This window comes from Narcine bancroftii, chromosome 14, assembly GCF_036971445.1.
Source record: "Narcine bancroftii isolate sNarBan1 chromosome 14, sNarBan1.hap1, whole genome shotgun sequence".
Taxonomy (NCBI): domain Eukaryota; kingdom Metazoa; phylum Chordata; class Chondrichthyes; order Torpediniformes; family Narcinidae; genus Narcine; species Narcine bancroftii.
The window spans coordinates 54,533,931-54,546,385 of NC_091482.1; positions in this window are offsets into that span (position 1 = coordinate 54,533,931).

Here is a 12,455-nt window from a genome sequence, read left to right on the forward strand (position 1 = left end):
CTCACATCTAATCTTTAAACATTTAGTAACTCAATAAATGCCAATAAACAAGCAACAATTCTCAATACAAAACCTAATCTCCAGTTGCACAAAAAATACTGAAGATTCTGATTATAAAGGCACAGAAAATTGAATGCTTTGTCAAGAAGGGGAAAGAATGAAGAGTTTTAATGTATCAGCTCTCAGTTTTAATAATTTTAATAGCTTTTGGTCTGTGTGGCTGAATGATCCTGGATATATTGTTGGTATCTTCTTATCACCAAAATAAAATTGAATTGAACTTAACAGGCAAAGCATTCGTAGAACTATTAAATGAGCAATTTATTTATTTGTACCATACATCTGAGTTTTACTTAGATTTCGATTGAATGTCGAGCACAAGAATGGGCCAATTAGCTCAGCAGCTGTCATTGTGAAAATGCTGGAATCCTTTACTAAGGATGTAATAACAAGACAATTATAGAGACAGAGACACAGAGTCTTACAGCACAGAATTAGGCTTTTTGGCCCAACATTTTCCATGCCAGCAAAGCTAGTCCTATTTGCCTCTGTTTCGTCCATAATCCCTCTTAACCTTCCTGGTCCATGTACCTATCTAAATGTCTTGTGATGTCATTTCCACTTCCTCTCTCTCAGCTTGTTCCTCAAATCCACCACCGTCTGTGTGAAGAAGATATCCCTCACGTCGCTTTTAGATCTTTCCCCTTTGCACCATGTCCTCCAGTTTTGGCTCTTTGTCAGGCTGGATGAATCTATGATGAGTTACCCTCAAGATTTTATAAACCTCTCGGGTCTCCCATTAGCTTCCTATCCTCCACAGAGAAAAGAACCAGCCCTATCTGATATCTCAAGCCTACCAGTCCTAGTGCCATTTTTGTTCATGTTTTCTGCCCCATTTTCAGATTAATATTTTTCCTATAGCTGGGTAACCAAAACTGCACACATTTCTCCAAATCCAGTCTCCACATTTTGTACAGTTTAGCATGACATCCCTGTTTCTCTATACAACGCCTTGACCATTGAATGCAAGTAGGCTAAATGTCTCCTTCACCACCCTGTCTGCATTCATCACCAGCTTCATGGAACTATGCATCTTTACCCTCATATTCCCTTGTTCTACAATACTCCCCAGTGTTGTCCCATTTTAACCTATCAAAATGCAGCACCTTGGAATTGTCAGTTATGTTCTATCCTTCATTCCTTGGCCTATTTTTCTAGTTCATCCAGAACCTATTGTAATCTTATGTAAACAATTGTCTACCATAGGACTGATTTTCATGTCGCCTGCAAACTTAATGACCATGTTAATTGCATTGTCAATAGTCATTAATGTTGATGACAATCCTTTTAGAATAGAGATGAGCAGGAATGTCTTCAGCCAAGGGGTGGTGAATCTATGGAATTAATTGCTACAGTCTGCTGTGGAGGCCAAGTCATTGCATAGATTTCAAGCAGAAATTTATGCTTTTGATTAGACAAGGCATCAAAGATTATGGAGGGAAGGCAGGAAAATAGGGTGAAAGGAATCAGCCATGATTCAGATGGCAGGAAAGACTTGATAGGCCAAATAGCTGAATTCTGCTGATATATCTTGTAGTCTTATGACAAACAATAGTGCAAGCACTATGATCCCTGTAGCACACCAATGGCCATAGGCCTCCAATTTCAGTAACAATTCTCCCTTACCATCCTTTACCTCTGAATATCAAGCTAATTCTGTATCCAATTGGTCAGCTCACCCTGGCTCCCATGAAATCTGACTTTCCAGACCAACCTACCATGTGGAAAATCATCAAATGATCAAAGGAAACTTGACTTGAGAATGTTATAAAGGGGGTGAAGAGAAATTAATAGGTGTATTTGGAATTCTAGAAAAGATTTGTTAAATTACCACAGAAGAAGTTATTGCCCAAAGTACAATCCCCATCCCCTTTGGATAGTGGATTTACTTACTGAAGAGAGAGTCAGAATATGAGGATAATTTTTGTTTCATAGAGACCATATCAACTTAGAATCTATATTAGTAATCTGTATTGTGTGGTGCGACTATATTGATGAGTGATGGAAATAGAAGTGGATTAGTGGGTAATGTGGATACCACAAAGAAATATAGAGTAGATTGCTTCTGTGAGTGGCTGAGAAGTTGGTAGATGAAGGATGGTGTGGGGAAAATATGGGGTTATCCATTTGGGAAGAAAGAATGAGGAAGCAAAATATTATATAAATGTAATAGGACCACAAATGGATCAAAGGGTCCGGGTGCATGAAAAACAAAAGACTGATGCAAGCACAACAAGCATATTGGGAAGATTAATGGAAGTCAAGGGGTGTGGGATGTATAAGTTGGGAAGTTCTGATGCAACTTTACAAGGCTCCGGTTGGACGGTATCTGGGGTGTTGTGCAAAAACTTTTTAAAGTATATGTTTTCATTGGAATCAGCATGGAGAACTTGGTTGATTCTTGGAATGAGCATAGGAACCAGTCTTTCAATCCACAATGAGTGCACTGAATACAATGCCAAACTTGGCTAGTCTCTTCTGCCTGCACAACCTCCATCACCCTGCATATTTACATGTCTATTTGATAGCTTCTTAAACACCCATCATATCTGCTTCCACCGCTATCACTGAGGTTTTTAAAAAAGTGCTTTTAAGTTTAGACACTTTCTTGACATCACTGCACTTAAGTACAAAAAAAAGTGCAAGTTATTTCTTCACTCCACTGCAATTTAAATACCTGTTAAATGTGTACTTTTATAAAGCTGGGTTATAGTAATTTTCCATAAAATGCATCATTTTGCAGACAAGCTGTCAAATGGATTTTACATTTGGAGTTTTCAATACCTTTTATATTTCCTAACCTTCAGCCAAGTTAAATACCTACGCTTCAGGCTGCAGAATTTGCCCAAGTTGCCCACAATTGCTATGAGAAATCTTGGTGGGTGTGATATCCTTTCTCACGCTGACACATGCAAGTCCGTCTCAGTTTATGATCCATGCATGTGTATTCAGTGTGTTTTTCCACATGTGTCCTATCTGCGAGGATAATATTTGTCTGATGCTTGCCACAAGGCTTCCAAATGAATCCATGCAGCTGCCTTTCTAAGTAATTAAAACTTGTGCAGACAATGTCTTAAATTATGATCAAATGTTAGTGAAACTTGCATTACGTAGAAGAGCAAAACAAGCTCCAGGAACTTAACAAATGTAGAAAGAGATGACTAATACATTTTTAAATATTAACTTTACATTTTAAACACACAACACAGTAACAGGCCTTTTCGGCCCACGAACCATTGCTATCCAATTTGACCTACAACCCTGGTTCATTTTGAATGGTGGGAGGAAACCAGAGCACTGTAAAGAAATCCACGCAGATGTAGGTAGAATATACTTCAGACAGGACCAGATTCAATCCACGGCCCCTGGTGCCGCAGCAGTGTTGTGCTAACCGTGCCGCCCTATCAAGAAAAAATAATTCATGGTGATTCAATATCAACTTTTATGCTCTCTAATTCTATTCTAAAGATAAGAGTGTTATTGGTTTGGATCGTATTTCTCTGGACTCCATCTTGAAGTCACCCATTTTAACTGAGTGACTATGATGGTGCAAACCTCTGATTTGGTAGTAGCATGTACTTGTAGGTATTGGTATTCCATGCCTGCTCCCCTTAGCGTTTGAGATTACAAGTTTAGGTGATACTGCAGAAGTAGCTGGAATATCTCCAGTCATGGTTGTGCACAGAATAATTCCGAAGATTGGAGAGGACCAAGGAAATGTGCTGTTGATCATTTATGCAACTGGATTTGCCAAAGAAATATAAATGCATCCTTCCTTACATCTGACTTGTGTCTTGAAGTTGGAAGAAAGAACAATTGAGGAAGTTAACAACTCCTTATGGAATACTCCCAATCTGACCTACTCTTTTAGGCAACCAATGTTTTTGGGATTGATCCACTTGTTTCTGGTCAATGGTGATCTTGGATGATAGTTAACACAATACAGTAATAAAAAGTGGAAGTGATATGAGGTTCTCATAGAGAAGGCAATTATTGCTTAGAGTTGTGTAACTTGAATATAAATTTTCACATGCCGGCAAAATATAAATGTTGTTCAGGTCTTGCAAAATCTGTGGAATTCTGACAGGGACCAGACACTGTTCAAATCTCATTGAATGCCCCAAGTCTGACTTGACGTTGGAGGGAAGGTCATTAATGCAGCAAATGTTGGCAGAGGACAGTCTCCAGAGGAAATCTTATTGTGATATTTGGATTATTTCTAACGATTCATTGATCATTGAATCAATGACTAATTGAAAAGTGTAAACACCAAACATTTAGAATTTTGCTGTGGCTTTGTTAAAAGTGGCAGGCCTGATCATGGTTTGGACTTATTTTTGTCACATGTACTGCAGTACCATGAAATGTTTTCTTTTTCAGGCTTGCAAGGAATCACAACATTCTGGTGTTATCTTGCAAGCAGTAAAAAGTGATTGGGAGGTAAAGAAAGAAGGACCTTTTGGAGACAGCAAGTGGTCGAGGAGCACACTGCCTCCATTGCCCCTTTAACCACTGTAACTGCTGCTGTTAGGTAAGATCAGGTTGGAGAATTTTTCTCTAAGAAACTTTTAGATTTGGGACTTGACTTAAAATTCCATTTTATACTCCAAAACAGTGGCAAGAAGATTCTGGACCATCAAATCCTTTAGATGAGTCATGGAATTGAAATATAATTGATTTTCTTTCAGGTATAGAACCTCAACAGCAGCACGGTGGTTACATTTCTGGATTAGTGATCCAGAAATCTGAAAATAAGTCCAAACCATGATCAACAACTCCTGTTGTTGAATGTGGATAATTCATTGAAGGGGGGCCTGAAGCGTTGGGAATATATCTTTCCCTCCTATGGACATTGCAAGACCTGCTGAATTTCTCCTGCATCTTTGAGTTTTTAACTACAACTACCACCCTTGCAAACTTCTGTGGTTCACAATATGTAGTTCACTATCACTTCACCGCTGAAGTTCAACTCTTCTTGTCCCTGTTTGGAACAAAGCTGTAATATGGTCAAGATCTGAGTGACTTTGGCAGAATCCAAATAGACCTTCTGTGTGCAGACTTGTTGCTGAGAAAATGCTACTTCATCGCACCATCAATTTTCAATGATGAGGAAAGTTCTGCACTTCTGAAGAACCTTTAATTAGCTCAGCATGTTACATGACATATTGTTGACATGTAAATAAGAAATATGGAACATAACATGATCATTTTGACTAGCAGTGGCCATAATTCATTTCTCTTGGCTGCCTAAAAGGGGTAAATAATGGCAAAAAGGTTCAGGGAATATTCCTTTTCTATGCTAAAGTAATATTTAATGGTTGTTTTTTTTTAACTGGATCCGGCATCAGCAGAGAACGAAGATTTTATTGCCCATGTTGAGATATCCTTGAACTAAACAGGTTACTGGTTCATTGCAACAGGATTGAGTCATCAGATGAAACAAAGCTATGTAACAATGACATTATCTCTTCCTGAAGAACATTAGTGAACATTTTAGGTTGAATTTTAGAGTTGTCATCATGAGTTGTGGCTAGGTTTTGTTTAAGATCCAGATTATTAAATCAGTTTAACTCCCATGGCTGTCATGACGAACTTTGAGACCGGGGCTCTAGATTGTTAGTTCAGATTTCTGGATCACTAATCCAGAAATGTAACCACCGCGCTGCTGTTGAGGTTCTATACCTGAAAGAAAATCAATTATATTTCAATTCCATGACTCATCTAAAGGATTTGATGGTCCAGAATCTTCTTGCCACTGTTCTGGAGTATAAAATGGAATTTTAAGTCAAGTCCCAAATCTAAAAGTTTCTTAGAGAAAAATTCTCCAACCTGATCTTACCTAACTTTATATCTGATTCTGGCATTGTTCACATCAGAGGCTGGTGATCAACATCTTTAGTAATAAAGTGGCTACTTTAGAAAAGCAGAGGAATATTAATTTAAATGATTCACAGTTGTCCAATTTATTTTACAAACTAAGTTAATGCTTACAAAATCCCACACAAAGAACTGGCAGTCTATTTCACTTGGCTCTTTATCTGGAAAAAAAAAATCCTTGTTAAATCTTTCTCAAAATGAAGAGTAAAATGGCACTTACAGTTGCAGCCAATAAAGCTTGGTATTTGATAAAGACCATCTGATTTATCCAAGTCAAGTCAGTGATTGTTTTTCTCATACTATATTATTTTATAATTATTACACAACAACTTAGAATCATCGTCTGCTTTTGTGTTATCACACATTCCTAATGTGTATCCTATTCACTTGAAAAATACACTTCCAAACCTCCTCCTACCAATACTTTAAAACTTGGCACCTATCTTGAGAGCTAATGTTAGAATGTTAACATCCCAGAAGAGTGTCACTTCAAGATTTATGAATGGGCCTTCCTGATGAGTAGCTGGATAGAAAATAATTTTTCTTCTAGGACTCTAAGATGAAATTATTTTTAAAAAATCCAGATTGTATGTTGGGTTTCAAGACATAGCAAACAATTAAACAAATGCATTTGTTTATCTTGAGGTTTTGTTGAGTGTGAAAATAACACATTGTGGAAGGAGGTCAGAGAATTGTTATCAAAGTTATAGATATGGCCACATGCAGAATGGGACCCCACATCATAATTGACGGCAAAGTGCAAATAATCAAAATCCTTTGTTTTTATGATGAACGCTCAGTGTTCTTTTTAACATCTACCTGAGTTGGTAGCCCAGTCCTGAGTTTACAAACAGTTAAATGATGGCTGTCAACTGATGTTGCACTCCCACAGTACTGCAATTATGTGGTAAAAGATTGGGTGGAGCTTGGATCTGCAACCATCTGTCACAAAGTTCAAGGTGCACTTGTCTTCATTTTCCTGTCCATTAGTTCTCCAGATGTTAACTTCGGTAACAGATAAATATTTTCCTTTTAATTTAATAACTACAAATAAAATTCAAATAAAAATATTTTTCACAGAATACTATTTCACAGAAATATTGACTTTAACATAAAATCAGTGACCAATGTGCAACATGTCAGCTGTTTGTAAAATAGTCTAGTTCTGTGCACACACACGTGCGTATATAAATATATACTGTGTGTTATATATATTTTTATCATAAAACATGTGACCAATGTACAACATGTCAGTTGCTTGTAAAAAAAATGTTCTAGTTCTACACACACGTCTATATGCCTATATATACTGTAGGTATGCACACATATGTATCCTGATTTCTAGTGCACATATTTTATTTAGACACTGTGTTCCATAGAAATTTGCTCAAACAAATTCTGGCTGCCACAAACTTTCCATTACCACAATATAATTGCAATCACCGTCCAACAAAATACATTTTTTTAAATTGCGAAGCCACAAATAAGCAATCCTTCATCAGTTTACAGGGCAGATGAACTTGCAATAAAGCTTTAGCTGTGCTGATTTTGTCAATGTTGGACAGAGAACATTTCTGGCTTTGAGTTGCAAGTTTTTCAGCTTTCAATGCTTGGTAAGTTTATTGTCAGATGAGTGCGTACAATTTGCAGATGCAACAAAATCATTTCTTGCTGCAGCCAAACAGGTTTGCAAGATACACCAGCTGTAATAGTAAAAAACTTAAATTGCCCCAATTGGAAGTCTGAGAAAGAGATAACAAATATAAAATGATAGGGAAATAAATGTGCATAGTTGCAGTTAATGCAAGAAGAAAATGATTTGCATGGTGGTACGCGCAACACTACTACAACACCAGCAATGGTTCAAATCCAGCACTGTCTTTAAGGAGTTTCCACATTTTCCTTGTGCCTGTGTGGGTTTCCTCTGGGTGCTCCGGTTTCCTCCCACTCTTCCAAATGTATGAGGGTTGTAGGTTAATTGGGGTAATTGGGCAACAGGGGCTCATGGGCTGATTCATGCTGTATGTCTAAGTGATATTTTAGTAGTGCAGTCAGATCTTCTGGTAGGAGTTTATAGTTGGGTTTACAGTAGTGTGGGAAGTTCAAGAGCTTGATAGCTCCTGGATAAAAACTGTTCTTGAACCTGAAGGTCCTGGACTTCAAGCTTCTGTCCCTTTCTGCCTGAAGGGATTTTGTTCAGGGTAACAGGCATCTTGTATAATGTCAGAATGTCTCTTGAGGCAGTGCATCTTGATTGAAATGGAGGAATTCATAGATTTTTCGATGAACAATTAAATACTAGTTCAGCTTCATCTGCCAGACTTAATTTTTAACAGAAGTGATCTGATTATTTAGCTCTTCAAATTTAAAGTAAAACCTCCCAGTCAATTATATCGCTTTTATTTAAGTTTAGGGTCTTTAACTTCAACAGACACAAAGACTATGATATACAATCCCTACTGATAACAGGTTCTCTTCTATAGTCAAGTGGCCAATATAATATTACAAATGCTGTATAATTAGGACTTAAAATGTTAAAGTGAATGTTTTGGTAGAGACATCAGAATGAGCTTGAGGGTTGAAATGTGTTACTAGGCAACATTAATTGTATGTAATCCAAGTCAAAGGGGTAGCCATGGGTACCCACATGGGCCCCAGCTACGCCTGCCCTTTTGTTAGTTATGTGGAGCAGTCTATGCTACAGGCCAACGCAGGCAAGGCTCCTCAACTCTTCCTCCACTACACGGGCAACTACTTTATTGTTGCCTCATGAACTCATGATGAGCTCATTGACTTTATCCACTTTGCTACCAACTTCCACTCTGACCTCAAATACACTTGACCCATCTTTCTTTTCTCGATCTCTCAGTCTCCATCTCAGGAGACCTCTTCTCCATGGCTTGGCTTCACAAACTAAGATTTAGGAAGGGAGCTGTCCATGCCTGCTGCAGGCTCGCTGGTGGCTGACGAGGCCAATGCGGGGCAGACGTGCCCGGCCACAGCGGCTGAGATGGAAATTCTGTTCGGGGTTTGATGCTGCTGTGTCACGCTTCTTCTCGTGGTAGTTGGAACTGTACATCTTCAACAAACCCACCAACTCTATCTCAGTTAGCTCGACTACAACTCTTTACACCCTGTCCCATGTAAAGATTCCATTCTTTCCAAGTAAAGCAACACTTTACGTGAATCTACAGGGGTCATATGCTGTATCCTGTTGTGGTCTCCTCTATATCCGAGAGACTGGATGCAGACTGGGCGATGGCTTCATTGAGTATCCCAGCTCTGTTTGCTGCAATAGCTCATTTAAGTTCCCTGCTACAGTTTTTTGCTGGTGTGTCTGTCAATAGTCTCAGGCACTGCCAGACTGAGACCGCTCGCAAATTGGAACAACGCCTCCTATTCCATATGGACGCCCTCCAACTGGATGGCATTAACGTTAACTTCTCTGGTTTCTGTTAGTTCCCCATCTTTTCCTTGTCTCCTTATGTCTCTCTCAATTCCCTTTACCCTCTATCACTGAGCCAAAAACAACCACCCTACTCCTGTCAACTCTCACCTTTCTGCTCTCCTGTCTTCTTATCATATCCATTTAACACCTTTTGTCGCTTGGTCTGTACTCCTCCGTCTCCCCATTTTTCCCTTTTCACCAGCTTTTTTATGATACGTCCCTTGTCTGTTTTTTGCACACACCTTGAAGGGCTTGGGCCTGAAATGTCGGTAATATATCATTACCTCCTATGGACACTGTGAGACCTGCTGAGTTGCTTCAGTTTTTACTACCATCACAGCGTGTGCAGACCTTCATGTTTTATAACATTAACTGACTGCAATTTTTAAAAGGAAACAGATGCACCTCAAAACAGCTACGATGATGTGATGGGGCTTTGATTGCAGGTTTGAGAGTTGCGTATTTCATGGACCATTTTTGGCTCTTATCTAGTTGGAACAAGTGCACAAGTTATTGAAAGTACCTTCACAAACTTTGTTTATGTATCTTTACTATATTAAGTACACTGTTTGACCTGCTGAGTTTCTCCAGGATTATATTTTTACTTCAACCACTGTGTCTGCAAACTTTTGTGGTTAACCCCCTCACCTTGGATATGAGCCAACATGAAGTCTATAAATTGATCATTTGGAGAATAAGTGAGATAACCATTCAGATGGGAGATTGGTTACTGAACTTTTTTCTTTTTTCCTTTGTTGGACTGCTGGCAGAAGCTTCCGATCCAGTTTATCAATTCAAAACATAAGTACAGAATAGCTGACCAAAAACAAACTAGGATCTATGGGGAAAGAAGAAAGATCTGCTCCTTTAATGCACATTTTAAGTCCCTTTCAGAATCTCTCACTATGTTTTAATTGAATAGCGTTGGTGTGGTCAGTAATGGAACACAAAAATAAAACAAGCTCCCACAAACTGAAAAGCTGATTGTGGATTATGTACCATCCAGCATACAAGGGGTGGCATCTGTTTGTGTGAGAAATATTTTATTGTCACTTGAAAGAAAAGACAAGGCCTTAACTTATTTTTAGCCATACAACTCTGGGATAGGCTCTTTCGCCCCAAGTGCCCGTGCCACCCAATTGACCTACAAACCCAGTGCTTTTTGAGTGATGGGAGGAAACCAGCTCAGATTCGGGGAGAACCTACAAACTCCTTGCAGAGAGTGCCGAATTTGAATCCCAGTCCCTGGCGCTATAACAGGGTGGCACTAACTGTTACATTAATCACTTTATTCATCTAAGAGGTGACTGTGGGTAGCACAGCAGTCCCGCAGTATTTCATACAAACATTAGCAGTCTGTGGATCAGCACTTGAACCCACAACCTTGTGGCTCACAGGCAAGTGTGCTACCAACTGAACCACAGCTGACAGTGTATTTTATAAATAAAAGCCTTCACAGAAGATAGAAAATTGATAAAACAGCACTTTTGTTGCTCACGAAAATGCATGAGTTTGAAAAGTGATATTTTTGCAAGATTGATGTCATTGGAATGCACTTGCAACTGATAAGCAATTAGATGGCACCTGTAATAATACTGCTGAGCCCTCTTTAGGCATAAAACAAGCCACTTAATCAGCATTAAACACTTACGGTTTGCAAATCCATCTGTGAAGTGCACAAAGAAGGAGATGAAGATTTGCTGAAGAGGTTTGCAGGTTATTTTTTTTAAAGCATCATATGGAATGCACAATACAGAATTTGGTCCAATTCCTCTCGTCCCTCTTCTTCCCCCTCGCATACTCTCCACTTTTCCCTCGCACACCTGTGCCTCAATTGCTTCTCGAGCAAATTTCACATCCCAGTCACTATGGTTAATGAGGTTTCTTCTAAATTTCTTCTTGGATTTATTGGTAGCTCGTACGTGCCTTTTCTATCTGGGACAGAAGGGAGAAACATCTTCTTTGAAGCAGCTTATCGAGAGTAAAGAGCATGGATGTTGAACAATGTAACACAAAATCAGCTCTATGATGTTTTAAATCCACTGACCTGAAGGAAGTGCTAAAAGTGCAAGCAAACTGTAATGTTGTATTTCGCAGAATAATAGAATGATTGTAGGACAGGTGGAGATCATTCAGTCTATTGACTGCTCACTCCAGTAGATCCCACTCTCCTCTACGCCAATTGCTGTGTAAATTCTTTTCATTGGATATTTAATCAGCTTCTATTTGGACATCCGAAAAGGTCAATTGATTGGCCTCTAAGTTTCTCCGAGTGTGGATGATGGAATGGATGGGAATGCGGGGAGATTGTGCCAGGGAAAGGGTGAGTGGGAGACTCAAATTGCGGGGAGATTGTGCCAGGGAAAGGGTGAGTGGGAGACTCAAGTTGTGCCAGGGAAAGGGTGAGTGGGAGACTCAAATGCGGGGAGATTGTGCCAGGGAAAGGGTGAGTGGGAGACTCAAGTTGTGCCAGGGAAAGGGTGAGTGGGAGACTCAAATTGCGGGGAGATTGTGCCAGGGAAAGGGTGAGTGGGAGACTCAAATGCGGGGAGATTGTGCCAGGGAAAGGGTGAGTGGGAGACTCAAATTGCGGGGAGATTGTGCCAGGGAAAGGGTGAGTGGGAGACTCAAATGCGGGGAGATTGTGCCAGGGAAAGGGTGAGTGGGAGACTCAAGTTGTGCCAGGGAAAGGGTGAGTGGGAGACTCAAATTGCGGGGAGATTGTGCCAGGGAAAGGGTGAGTTGGAGACTCAAATGCGGGGAGATTGTGCCAGGGAAAGGGTGAGTGGGAGACTCAAGTTGTGCCAGGGAAAGGGTGAGTGGGAGACTCAAGTTGTGCCAGGGAAAGGGTGAGTGGGAGACTCAAATTGCGGGGAGATTGTGCCAGGGAAAGGGTGAGTGGGAGACTCAAATTGCGGGGAGATTGTGCCAGGGAAAGGGTGAGTGGGAGACTCAAATTGCGGGGAGATTGTGCCAGGGAAAGGGTGAGTGGGAGACTCAAGTTGCTTTCTGAGTCAGCGCATGGACTCAATAGGCTGAAGTATCTCTTCCCGTGTCATCAGAAAAAATG